This window comes from Somniosus microcephalus, chromosome 4 (assembly GCF_052327205.1).
Source record: "Somniosus microcephalus isolate GS21.2 chromosome 4, FLI_Smic_1.0, whole genome shotgun sequence".
Taxonomy (NCBI): Eukaryota; Metazoa; Chordata; class Chondrichthyes; order Squaliformes; family Somniosidae; genus Somniosus; species Somniosus microcephalus.
In genome coordinates, this window is record NC_140990.1 from 307,440,120 (window position 1) to 307,452,984 (window position 12,865).

The window sequence follows — 12,865 nt, forward strand, 5'->3', positions numbered from 1 at the left end:
AGTTTCATGATCTTTATTCATGCATATGGGCAGCACGGTGGCATAGTGGTTAGCACTGTTGCCTCACAGTGCCAGGGACCCGGGTTCGAATCCGGCCTCGGGTGACTGTGTGGAGTTTGCACATTCTCCCCGTGTTTGCGTGGGTTTTCTCCGGGTGCTCCGGTTTCCTCCCACAGTCCAAAGATGTGCGGGTTAGGTTGATTGGCTATGATAAATTGACCCTTAGTGTTAGGGGGATTAAATACGTGGGGTTACAGGGATAGGGTGGGATATGTGTTGGTGTAGGGGTTACGGGGATCGGGTGGGTCTCATCCCAGAGAAAGGATTCTTCCCCCGAGTATCAAATACGTACAGCAATTATACCCTAACTTGAGGCATGCACCCTCCTTCTACAATCACTGATTGGTCTACAGAATAGGCGAAGGGCTGTATCCATTCGATGCCCCTTATCAGGGAGGTTGCTGAATGGTTCACAGAAACCCATCTTTACAGCATTCGCGGGCTAATTTATCTGTTCCTGCTCTGGACAGGAGTGCTTACCTCATCCCATCTGTATGTCCTGCCTTATCTTAAGCAAGGACAAAAGACCAGCTTATTAGTTTTACAGTTCCTGTCTTATCAGGGTTCTACATTCCTAAACAAGGATAGGAGACAAACTTATTTTCCACTAATTTTAATTCTAAGAAGTCATTTTTGTCCCCTTACAGGACCATGTCAAAAACCTTGCTACAATCCATGTAGACTACATCAAACGTGCTACCCTCATCGACCTTCCTTGTTACCTCCTCAAAAAATTAAATCGTTAGTCAGACATGACCTTCCCTTAACAAAAGCTCTAGAGCACAAATGGCCTTAATCTGGTACTATTTGGCTCTTACCAAGCCAGATCAAATAGAAGCTGGCAGGTTTGTCAAATGGAAATTGTTGTACCAGTTCTGTAGTGGCTCTGAAGACTAAGGCATGTTATTTGGGCAGAGTAGAAGGAGCTATATTCTACATTTGGGTTTTCTATGCCTGATATGAAACTGTTGTTGGTCCTGGATACCCAAAATTAAAAAAAACGTGTTCCACCCTGCACCATTGACAGGAGGGTAGGCCTCCACCTAAACCAAACTGGCCAACCACCAAGAATAGACAGAGTTGTGGGTGTGAGTTTAAATTGGTCAGGTCAAAAGGGTGGAGTGAAAGATTCACCTTAGAGTATATGAGGGAGGGGTTATGAATAAGTTGAGAAAGAAAAAGAAAAAAAGTGCCTTAAAGTGTCTGTCTTCGAGATATTAGAAAGTGCTTGATAGCCAGTTAATTATTTTTGAAATGTAGTCACTGTTGTTTAGTAAGCAAGCGCGGCAGCCAATTTGTGCACAGTAAGATCCCACAAACAGTAAATGAGGTAGATGACCAATTGGACTGTTTTGGTGGTGCTGGTTGAAGGACAGTACCTGGGGCCTCAACAGAAGACAAGAATCTCATCCAAAAGTTGGCACCTCCGACAATGCAGCTCTCCCTCAGTGCTGCACTGAGTTGTCAGCCTAGATTATGTGCTCGAGTGGGGCTTGAACCTACATTCTCCTGACTTGGGGGTGAGCGTGGCACCGACTGACCCAAGCTGAATATAGTGACGGGATAAGGAAGTTTAAAATAGTAAGCTGAAGGGGGAGATGGTATGATGAGATGTACCTTTGGACAGATATGAGAGATTAAACAGAATGGTATGGTTATTACCACACTAATTAGAGTGTTTCTTCAGACATAATATAAAGGAAAGAATGATAAAACATAGAACTGAAAAAGGTTTTGAGTATGAATGGCTTTGGGTTGCAGTCTTTATATGTGAATATGCAAAATATTAGAAGTAAAATCTGGAAGTTAGAGGTACTAATCAGAATGGAGGGTGTTATAAATCGCATCATCATGAAGAAACGACTCATGAAATAACACTGGACGGCCAGCTGGTGGCGCCGTCTAAGGAGTATAAACACTCAGGCGTGGGCCCAGCTTGCCCAGAGACATTTTGTAAGACAGGAACTAGTGAAGGACAACTAGACCTCCGTGTTTTGAAACAAGTTGATTAAAGCCTTGCTTTATACTCGAATCAAGTGCGTAGTGAGTTTTATTACGTCAGAGGGATTTTGGGCGGATTAGTGATTGGGCATTCCCTGAGGATGCAGGTTGGGAAATTGCAGGACCACAGCCTATGATTTCCCATCTATTAAAATGAATGGGAGGAAAATCATGGGCTGTGCCGAGAGCGTCTGATCACAGAATCAGTACAATGATGTTACAGCCTTGGAAAGAAACTTGACTTCAGCCGGGTGGGAATGAGAACTAAATATTCCTGACTAAAATTTTCAGGCGAGATAGGGAAGGACAAAAAGGTAGGAGACGGCCTTATTAATTACGAATATAATTACAGCCATGGAAAGTTGTTATTGACTCAGATACTCAAGTGCAGTCTGGGCCGAGTTAAGAAATAATAAGGGTTGTGGGGAATACATAATTGACCATTGAATAATGGGAATAAAAATGGAGGATGAGGTTTATAGACAATTTAGAAAGTTTTGCACTAGTGAAGGAGTGGTAATAATGGAAATGTAATTATCTTAACGTAGACTAGGATATGACCAATGTTTGATGTCAAAATGAGGAAGAGCTCGTAGAACACATCCAGGACTCTTTTTCCTTTATCAATATGCTGCATGTCCAACACGGAGGCAATGCAGTTCATAGATCCAATTCTAGGTAATGAAGCAGAATAAATAAGTGCCCAGATAGTATAGGGGAAATAGTGACTATAAGCAAATTAGGTTCAAATTGAAAATGGATGAAGGAAGAGTTATTTGTTGGAATGGAAATCAGATCATTTCAGGCCAAATTAATTGTTTGAAAAAATGGCAGATCTAATCGCAGAGCAGCGTTGGGAGATAGTTAAATATGAGATGGATAAACTGCAGGCGAAATGTATCCTGACTAGAAGTAAAGAGTTATCGTAAAGATTGGATTCCATGGACAGATGGAGCGATCAAAACAAAAAAAATGTTTTTTTTTTAGAAAGGAGCAATGTGATGAACATAGTTTTTTTCCTGTATTATCTTCACTGAGAATTGTTTAAAAAAAGGACGCGACTGCTGCCAACGAACCGTAAGCTGCGTAGAAGCGTTCTGCGCATGCGTGCTTCCGGTTTGTTAAGGGAGCGGGCTCGTTTATAAAAAAAAAAAAAAAAGCAGAAACAATATGCTTCTGGTCGTTGGAGCTTCCAGATTAATGTGCAGTAGGCTTCTGTGTAGCTTCCGGTTGTTGGCAGCAGTCACTCTGTTTATTAAAAAAAAAAATCATCTTCTTAGGCCGTCGCTCGGAACCGAGGATGACTTGCTTCCACATTAAAAATGAGTTCTCAGGTGACTGATGAGTCCAATGCGGGACCTACAGTCTCTGTCACAGGTGGGGCAGACGGTGGTTGAAGGGGTGGATGGGTGGGGTGCTTGGGTTGACGTGTGCTCCTTGCGCTGTTTGCGCTTGGCTTCTGCTTGCTCCTGGCGAAGAGACTCGAGGTGTTCGGCGCCTTCCCGGATGCTTCCCTTCCACTTTGTGCGGTCTTGGGCCAGGGATTCCCAGGTGTCGGTGGGGATGTTACACTTTTTCAAGGAGGCTTTGAGGGTGTCCTTGAAGCGTTTCCTCTGCCCACCTAGGGCTCTCTTGCCGTGTCGGAGCTCCGAGTAGAGCGCTTGTTTTGGGAGTCTCGTATCGGACATGTGGACGATGTGGCCCGTCCATCGAAGCTGATTGAGCGTGGTCAGAGCTTCGATGCTGGGGATGTTGGCCTGAGCAAGAACACTGACGTTGGTGCGCCTCTCCTGCCGATGGATTTGCAGGATCTTGCGGAGGCAGCGTTGGTGGTATCTCTCCAGTGCTTTGAGGTGCCTGCTGTACATGGTCCATGTCTCTGAAGCATACAGGAGGGTGTGTATCGCTACTGCTCTGTAGACCATGAGCTTAGTGCCAGGTTTGAGGTCCTGGTCTTCAAACACCCTCTTCCTCAGGTGACCGAAGGCTGCACTGGCACACTGAAGGCGGTGTTGGACTTCGTCATCGACGTCTGTCCTTGTTGACAGTAGGCTCCCGAGGTATGGAAAGTGGTCCACGTTGTTCAAGGTCTCGTCGTGGGGGGCAGTACTGTGTGGCAGGGGCAGGTTGGTAGGGGACCTTTGTCTTACAGATGTTAAGTGTAATGCCTGTCCTCTCGTACGCTTCGGTGAAGGTGTTGACGATGGTTTGGAGTTCGACCTCCGAGTGTGCGCAGACGCAAGCGTCGTCTGCATACTGTAATTCAATGACAGAGGATGGGACGACCTTGGATCTGGACTGGAGACGATGGAGGTTAAACAGTTTCCCATTTGTTCTGTAGATTAGCTCCAATCCAGAGGGGAGCTTACTGAGGGTGAGATGGAGCATTGCAGCAAGGAAGATCGAGAAGAGCGTTGGTGCGATGACACAGCCTTGCTTGACACCGGTCCGTACGTGAATTGGGTCTGTGGTGGATCCATTGGTCAGTATCACGGCTTGCATGTCGTCATGAAGCAGGCAGAGGATGGTGACAAACTTTTGAGGGCAGCCGAATTTGAGGAGGACACTCCATAATCCCTCACGGTTGACAGTGTTGAAGGCCTTTGTGGGGACAAAGAAGGCCATGTACAGTGGTTGGTGCTGTTCCCTGCAAAAAAAATATAGAAGGGAAGCAAAAAGGGAAATTATGAAGGCTGAGAAGGTGCATGAATTAGATGGGCAGTTAACATAATGAGAAGTAGCAAGAGTTAATAATATAAGAATGGAAGGAGCCACTTAGATATGAAGAAGGCCAACTAGGAAGGAATGGCAGTGGTACTTAATAAGCCATTTGCCTCAGATTTTGCAGCAGAAAGTGAAAATGGAACTGTAGGAGTATCTGAGGAGAATGTGGAAGAGCTACTATTGCAGAGAAATATTCAAAAATAAATGGTATTTAAAAAGTTACAAAATTAGAAAATGTTTTGAGTGGGTAAATAGGAAAGCATTTTCGGACTATAGGGAAAGGGCAGGGGAGTGGGACTAATTGGAGAGCTCTTTCAAATTGCCGGCCTCCTTCTGTGCTGTATGATTCTGTGAAATAGTGACAGAATGGTGAAAGGTTTAACGGTTGGCCAATTGGTAACAAGGCAGTATAGATAGGTTTATCACCGGAAGAATGAAGCAGGAGAAGTTGGAATAAATGTTATTAGAACAGGTTGTTTTACTATAAGTGGCTATTGAGGCAGAGACTATGGCCGGAATTTCCCCCTAAAAAAACGGGTGGGTTTGGGGCGTGGGGGCAGTTAAACTGTTAAAAATGGGATTCTTGACCTGATCCCGCCTCCCACCTGCCCACTTCCAGTTTTAACGGGGGCAGGATGGGGGGGTGGGCGACCAACCCATTCCCAGGGGACCGAATGTCAATTTAAATATTATAATGAGGCTGGAAGCCTCTTTTTATCACCTCCATTTTGAATTTAACTGCATGTGGACGGGTTTCTCACAATTCGTGAAACATGGCAGTTAAACTGAGGCGGGGACTGCTGGATCCAGGAGGTAAGTGGCTTTATACCTACCTCCTGGATACAGGGTCCCTGCCTAACCCACCCCCCGCGATCGGAGACCTCACCATGAGTCCTCCGATCACCACCCCCCCTCACCTCCCAGGCCTCCGATCCCCAGCATGAGGCGTCCCCCACCCCACCGATGATGCTGAGGCCAGCCACAATCCTCCGGTGGCTGACCCCGATCCTCTCTCCACTCCACCCCCTTGCCGATCCCCAGCCAACCCCGCCGCCCGCCCCCCCCACAATCCCTCCCCTGGACTGACCCTTCACATCTGCAGGCCTACCCGCCCGCAGCCAGCTAGCCTCTCAATCTGGCTGGCTGCGGTTGGGAATTCGAGGCCTCACATGAAAATCCAACCCTGCCATTAAAGTCGGCAGGGCCTGCAGGAGACCCAGCCTCCCAGGTTTCCCGCCCGCCTTGGAGGCCCCCTACCCTCGACCCGCCTGCCTGGAGAAAACTCCGGCCAATATCATTTGAAAGGGACTTAGCCGCATATTGGAAAAGGGACTTAGCCGCATATTGGAAAAGGAAGAATATAGAAGTAAATGGGGAAAGGGCAGAGGAATGGGATTAGAGTATATATCTGCAGTTGAAGAGCTAGAACAGGCACAGGCATAATGGGCCAAATGGCTCCTTCTGTATAGCCATTTACATAGAAACATAGAAGATAGGAGCAGGAGTAGGCCATTCGGCCCCTCGAGCCTGTTCTGCCATTTATTGAGATCATGGCTGATCATCCAAATTCAGTACCCTGTCCCTGCTTTCTCCCCATATCCCTTGATCCTTTTAGCCTTAAATATATATAACTCCTTCTTGAATATATTTAATGAATTGGCCTCAACAGCCTTCTGTGGTAGAGAATTCCACAGGTTCACCACCCTCTGGGTGAAGAAATTCCTCCTCATCTCAGTCCTAAATGGCTTACCCCTTATCCTTAAACTGTGACCCCTGGTTCTGGACTTCCCAGCCATCGGGAATATCCTTCCTGCATCTAGTCTGTCTAGTCCTGTTAGAATTTTATAAGTTTCAATGAGATCCCCTCTCATTCTTCTAAACGCTAGCGAATACAAGCCCAATCGACCCAATCTCTCCTCATACGTCATTCCTGCCATCCCAGGTATCAGTCTGGTGAATCTTCGCTGCACTCCCTCCATGGCAAGAACATCCTTCCTCAGATAAGGCGACCAAAACTGCACGCAATACTCAAGGTATGGTCACACCAAGGCCCTGTACAACTGCAGCAAGACATCTTTGCTCCTGTACTCGAATCCTCTCGCTATGAAGGCTAACATACCATTTGCCTTCTTAACCACCTGCTGCACCTGCATGCTTACCTTCAGCGACTGGTGCACAAGGACACCCGGGTCTCGTTGCACTTCCCCTTTTCCCAATCTATTGCCGTTCAGATAATTGCCTTCCTGTTTTTGCCATCAAAGTGGATAACCTCGCATTTATCCACATTATACTGCATCTGCCATGCATCTGCCCAATCACCCAACTTATCCAAATCATACTGGAGTGTCTCTGCATCCTCCTCACAGCACACACGCCCACCCAGCTTTGTGTCGTCTGCAAACTTGGAGATATTACATCTAGTTCCCTCGTCTAGATCATTAATATATATTGTGAATAACTGGGGTCCTAGCACCGATCCCTGTGGTACCCCACTAGTCACTGCCTGCCACTCGGGGAAAAAGACCCGTTTATTCCAACTCTTTGCTTCCTGTCTGCCAACCAGTTCTCTATCCAAGTCAGTACCTTACCCCCAATCCCATGTGCTTTAACTTTGCATGCTAATCTCTTATGGGGGACCTTATTGAAAGCCTTCTGAAAGTCCAAATACACCACATCCACTGGTTCTCCCTTATCTATTCTATTATTAATTCACATTGACAGAATTAATAATGGCGTTTGTCAGAAACTCATTGTACTGCATGTTTAATTCATCACAGCAGTGTTTATTTTATTCTGCAGCACTGAACAAATAAATAGCAAAAAAACAAGTAATAGTTTAGAAGTTCAAAGCACAATGAGTCATCCTTCTAGCTGTTTCATCACAACATTTAAAGTTTTATTTCCGAACTGATCTTTCGTTAGAATAACAGATGATGTCAGGCACTGGTATATTATATTATGGCAATAAAGTAACTACAATGTTGGTTTCTGCCTGGTTTCTCAGTTAGTTCTTATTAGACTAACACTTCAGTCGTAAAATGAGCGAACAGACCAGTGAAAGCTTTATTAGTTGCACTGACTGTGTCCAAATCAGCCCTTTTAAAAGGTCACATTGACAGAATTAATAATGGAGTTTGTCAGAAACTCATTGTACTGTATGTTTAATTCATCACAGCAGTGTTTATTTTGTTAAGCTGGAGCATGCCGTTCATCATGTAGAAAGCAGAAAACAAGCTGAATATAAAGCACAGTTAGCTGATGTAATTTGTATTGCTGCATTAATCCTTTTCCACCTACTGCTTGTAAAAAAAATAATCTCTATTTTTAAAGGGAACGTGCAGATTTTGGGGATTTTTGTTAAGGATTTAAATTTTCTGAGACACTTCTTTCTTGTAACTCTCTGTAGCCTGCCCTTGTTTCTCATAGGGAATTGTTTTGTTGCTCTTGTTCCTTGCAGTGACTCATCTTAATGCAGTTTTTTCACAGGATGTGGGCGTTGCTGGCAAGGCCAGCATTTATTGCCCATCCCTAATTGCCCTTGAGAAGGTGGTGATGAGCCGCCTTCTTGAACTGCTGCAGTCTGTGTGGTGAAGGTACTCCCACAGTGCTGGTAGGTAGGGAGCTCCAGGATTTTGATCCAGCGACAATGAAGGAACGACGACATATTTCCAAGTCAGGATGTTCCCTTATCAGGCTAAGTTTTGGTTTCTACATTGAGTTTCCCTCAGCTCCCGTTAATGTATCAAACGTAAAATCTCTCTATATATCTCAAAGTAATTTCATGGTTCCGTGCAGCTACATTCACCTGCACCAGGCTTACTCCAACTCTCCTGGCTTTCCAGAGGGCCTCCTCGCTTCGAGGCTGCTTCTACTGACATACCCATTCCATGAGAACTGGCCTGATATAAATGGTTGGGTAACCCCCTACATTCCTGTACAGCGCTAGTCTGCTGCCCTTCCAGGGCCATCTCTCTGGCTAGCGCAAGACTGGGTTTTAGAAGAGTTGGCAGTCTTATATTTGTTTTAATTTGTTGGGCTCAGTGGTACAGGAAACACCAGCGATTACTCTCTCGTTGGTTGGTTATTGATGAATTTTTTTCACTCCAGGTACCAGGAGTCAGCGAGACAACAACAAGGGAACAGCAGACGGACCCTGGGCAGTAATGTAGGGGGATGGGCTTACCCACACCATTCATTTTGGGAAAGCTGAGCCAATTTTCACAGTACAGGGATATCTGTAAAAACATCTTGAGATGACTTAAGACCGGTTGGACAGCTCTGAGAGCTGGAGCGAATACAAATGCTAATCTCTCAAGGTCTCGACACATCAACATTTTTTTTTGTTGGCGCTCTCGGGCTTTGATATATCAAAAGGCCACTGTTTTATCCAAATTCACTGCCCTGCTCAAGCAGCAGAGGTTGGTAACAGATACCAACTTTTGTTGCCACAGATATGTGGAACTTTCTAAAGTAATTTAATGCGCGCACTCTTTTGAAGATACCATATTCCACATGATAAGGAGAATATCTTTTCTGAACAGTTGAGCAAAATCTATCTAACAGCAAAAGATCTAATAAAGAGGACGGGTGAGGAATCCTGCGCCAACCCTCCCCCTCAGAGCACTACAAAAGCATTTAATTTAACACTCACAATTGTTATCCGCTTCAGTGACTTTAAACGCACACACAGGAAAAATGAAATCAAAGTAAAGGGTGGTGTGGCTTCATGTTTAATGACTACCATTTAAGTTCCTCCCCCACATGCTGCAGCTGGTAACATTAGAATACACTGGGAATAAACTATTGATCCCCCTCAGTCACACGTCTTGTATACGCAGCACAGCACCAAGACTAATTGTGCTTTTGCTGCACCATTCAAAGGAAATATGACGTATTCAATAAATATTTGATGCCTTCATAGCATGCAATTGGAAGCCTTAAAATTTGAAAACCTGAGCCCATGGTAGGAATAGTCGGCACTAACATGTTTTATCGAAATTCGTTTTCTAAGAACATACATCTTGGAATGAAAAAATGACATTTGGTCCAACAAGCCTGCTATTTCCACAGTTTATGCATTACTGCCTCGTTTGCCATACTCAATACCTCTTTACACTCGTCCTATCTCGATATGAACAGAATAAATCGATTAATATCATTTGAGCCCTTAATTCCATTTCTCCACAGGCATTCCATCTCATAGCGCTGTCCCCAAATCATTTTTTCTATCTGCTAAAGTAAGTTGTCAGACAAAATATTTGGTTACTGTTTAAAGCAATATTTGAACTCGATGGTTCTTGCCTCTATATCGGGAATGGGAACAGTGCACTCAAAGTAAAATCTATCTATGTGGCGGTTAGGATAAATTTGCATTACAAATACAAATCAAAATCAAAATCAAATCAAATCAACTTTTATTGTCATTGTTAGTGCACAAGTGCAGTACAACGAAATGTAGGCTTGCGGCTCCCGAGAGTGTACATTTGGATTAAGACATTTAAACATTCAACATACATTTGGCTTGTAGTGTATTAACATAAATATGACCATAATAAAGTGCATTGGCAGATGTGCAGGCTTTAGAGTTTATTTGTGGAGTTCAGTAGGATGACAGCCCTGGGAAAGAAGCTGTTCCTAAATCTGGTCGTACGGGTGCGAATGCATCTGTAGCGTCTCCCAGATGGTAGGAGGGCGAACAGACTGTGGCTGGGGTGGGTAGGGTCTTTGATGATGGACCGTGACCTCCGTAGACAGGGTTTCTGGTATATGTGCTCTATGGTCGGTAGCCGGGTGCCGGTAATGCATTGGGCAGTTTTGACTACCCGCATACAATGCATTTGCAGGAGTGAAAATTTCTGATATATATATTTTGGCCCCAAACCTATTTGCTGTTTTTGGTGAGGTTCTCGCTTAAAAATCAGCTTATCGGCAATGTTACGGGTGGATTCTGAATGAATTTTATCATGAAAATTATGACTTTTTCTCCACCTCTCTAATGTACCCAATGCTGCGGTATGGTTCCATGGATGTTAGTGGGCCTCCAGTACCTTTCCTAAGTAGCCATTCTTCAGTGGACAGTGACTTTTTAAAATTTGTTTATGGGTTGTGGGTGTCGCTGGCAAGGCCAGCATTTATTGCCCATCCCTAGTTGCCCTTGAGAAGGTGGTGGTGAGCCGCCTCCTTGAATCGCTGCAGTCTGCGTGGTGAAGGTACGCCCACAGTGCTGTTGGGGAGGGAGTTCCAGGATTTTGACCCAGTGACGATGAAGGATCGGCGATATATTTCCAAGTCAGGATGGTGTGTGATTTGGAGGAGAACTTGGAGGTGGTGGTGTTCCCATGCGCCTGCTGCCCTTGTCCTTCTAGGTGGAAGTGGTCGCGGGTTTGGGAGGTGCTGCCGAAGAAGCCTTGGCGAGTTGCTGCAGTGCATCTTGTAGATGGTACACACTGTAGCTACGGTACACCGGTGGTGGAGGGAGTGAATGTTTAAGGTGGTGGATGGGGTGTCAATCAAGCGGGCTGCTTTGTCCTGGATGGTGTCGAGTTTCTTGAGTGTTGTTGGAGCTGCACTCATCCAGGCAAGTAGAGAGTATTCCATCGCACTCCTTACTTATGCCTTGTAGATGGTGGAAAGGTTTTGGGGAGTCAGGAGGTGAGACACTTGCCGCAGAATAACTAGCCTCTGACCTGCTCTTGTTGCCACAGTATTTATGAGGCTGGTCCAGTTAAGTTTCTGGTTAATGGTGACCCCCAGGATGTTGATGGTGGGGGATTCGCCGATGGTAATGCCGTTGAATGTCAAGGGGGAAGTGGTTAGACTCTTGCTTGTTGGAGATAGTCATTGCCTGGCACTACTGTGGCACGAATGTTACCTGCATGGACTGCTTCATTATCTGAGAAGTTGTGAATGGTGCTGAACACTGTGCAGTCATCAGCGAACATCCCCATTTCTGACCTTATGTTGGAGGGAAGGTCATTGATGAAGCAGCTGAAGATGGTTGGGCCTAGGACACTGCCTTGAGTAACTCCTGCAGCGATGTCCTGGGGCTGTGATACTGACTTTCAACCACTACAACCACAAACGCTTTGTGCTCTCCATGGCCCACGTGATCCCAGGGGACGCATCGAACTAACTGCGCCCCTGGGATACGCAAGCACTGCGTGCTGGCAGTTGGAGGAGGCCCAGGATTGCAATTCCACGGGGGCCCACAGCTCAATGGCTGGCGCGCTAGGTAAGTGCAGGTCGGGGGCTTGCACCCGCGGGAAGTCCCCGACACGAATTTCTGGGCCATTGTGTTTCGTAGTGGTTTGTTACAACTGAGTGGCTTGCTAGGCCATTTCATAGGGCAGTTAAGGGTCAACCACATTGCTGTGGGTCTGGAGTCACATATAGGCCAGACCAGGTCATGATGGCAGATTTCCTTCCCTAAAGGACTGCCAGCAGGCTATTTAACTGTGGGGGCATCACATGTATGTTGAGCTGTGCTTGATCCTTTTTTCACCCGACATCCACACTTTTTCCAATTTGGAGACTGAGCAGTGATCAGCACTGAAAGCGAAGATCATTTTCCGTTAATACAAGGATGCTAAAGCCAGTGTCAGTGCCCTAATATTATGCTGACTAAAATCAGATAACTCAATGCAGATCAGTAATTGGCCGTGCTATTCCCCCTGACTGTGTGGCTCAGGACCACATCATGCAGTGCATTTAGCACCAGCTACATGCCAGGCTTTTCGCGGGAGCCAGTTCCTGCTATTAATTTAATATTTAAAAATATTGCTGGTTTTGGACTTGGCCAGATTTTGGCAAAATCCCTGGTTCCACACTTTATTTTAAAGACATACTTCAAGGAAACTGTCAAATGTGGCAAATGCCCAGCAGTTTCAAATCTGTGGCACCCAATCAGAGGCTGCATCACCACCGAATGCTGGCATGATAGAAGGAGGTTTCATTATTTCACGGAATGATTCAGCACAGGAGGTCATTTGGCCCATCGTGCCTGTACCAGCTCTTTGAAAGAGATATCCAATTAGCCCCGCGCCCCTGCTCTTTCCCCACGGCCCTGCAATTTTTTTCCCCT

The 12,865-nt window shown here is 45.6% G+C and overlaps 1 protein-coding gene across 3 annotated transcripts in view; it reads left to right on the forward strand.

Annotated features, from left to right (window-relative positions):
- lypd6 (LY6/PLAUR domain containing 6) overlaps positions 1–12,865 on the forward strand; it is a 340,290-nt gene that overhangs the window by 59,292 nt on the left and 268,133 nt on the right. The window contains exon 1 of one of the 3 annotated variants that reach the window (XM_085986696.1): positions 290–4,543. The exons of the other annotated variants lie outside the window; for them this stretch is intronic. The gene's annotated coding sequence lies outside the window, so the exon portion shown is untranslated. Of the gene's footprint in view, positions 1–289; positions 4,544–12,865 lie in introns of those variants that run through there. 3 annotated transcript variants of the gene reach the window in all.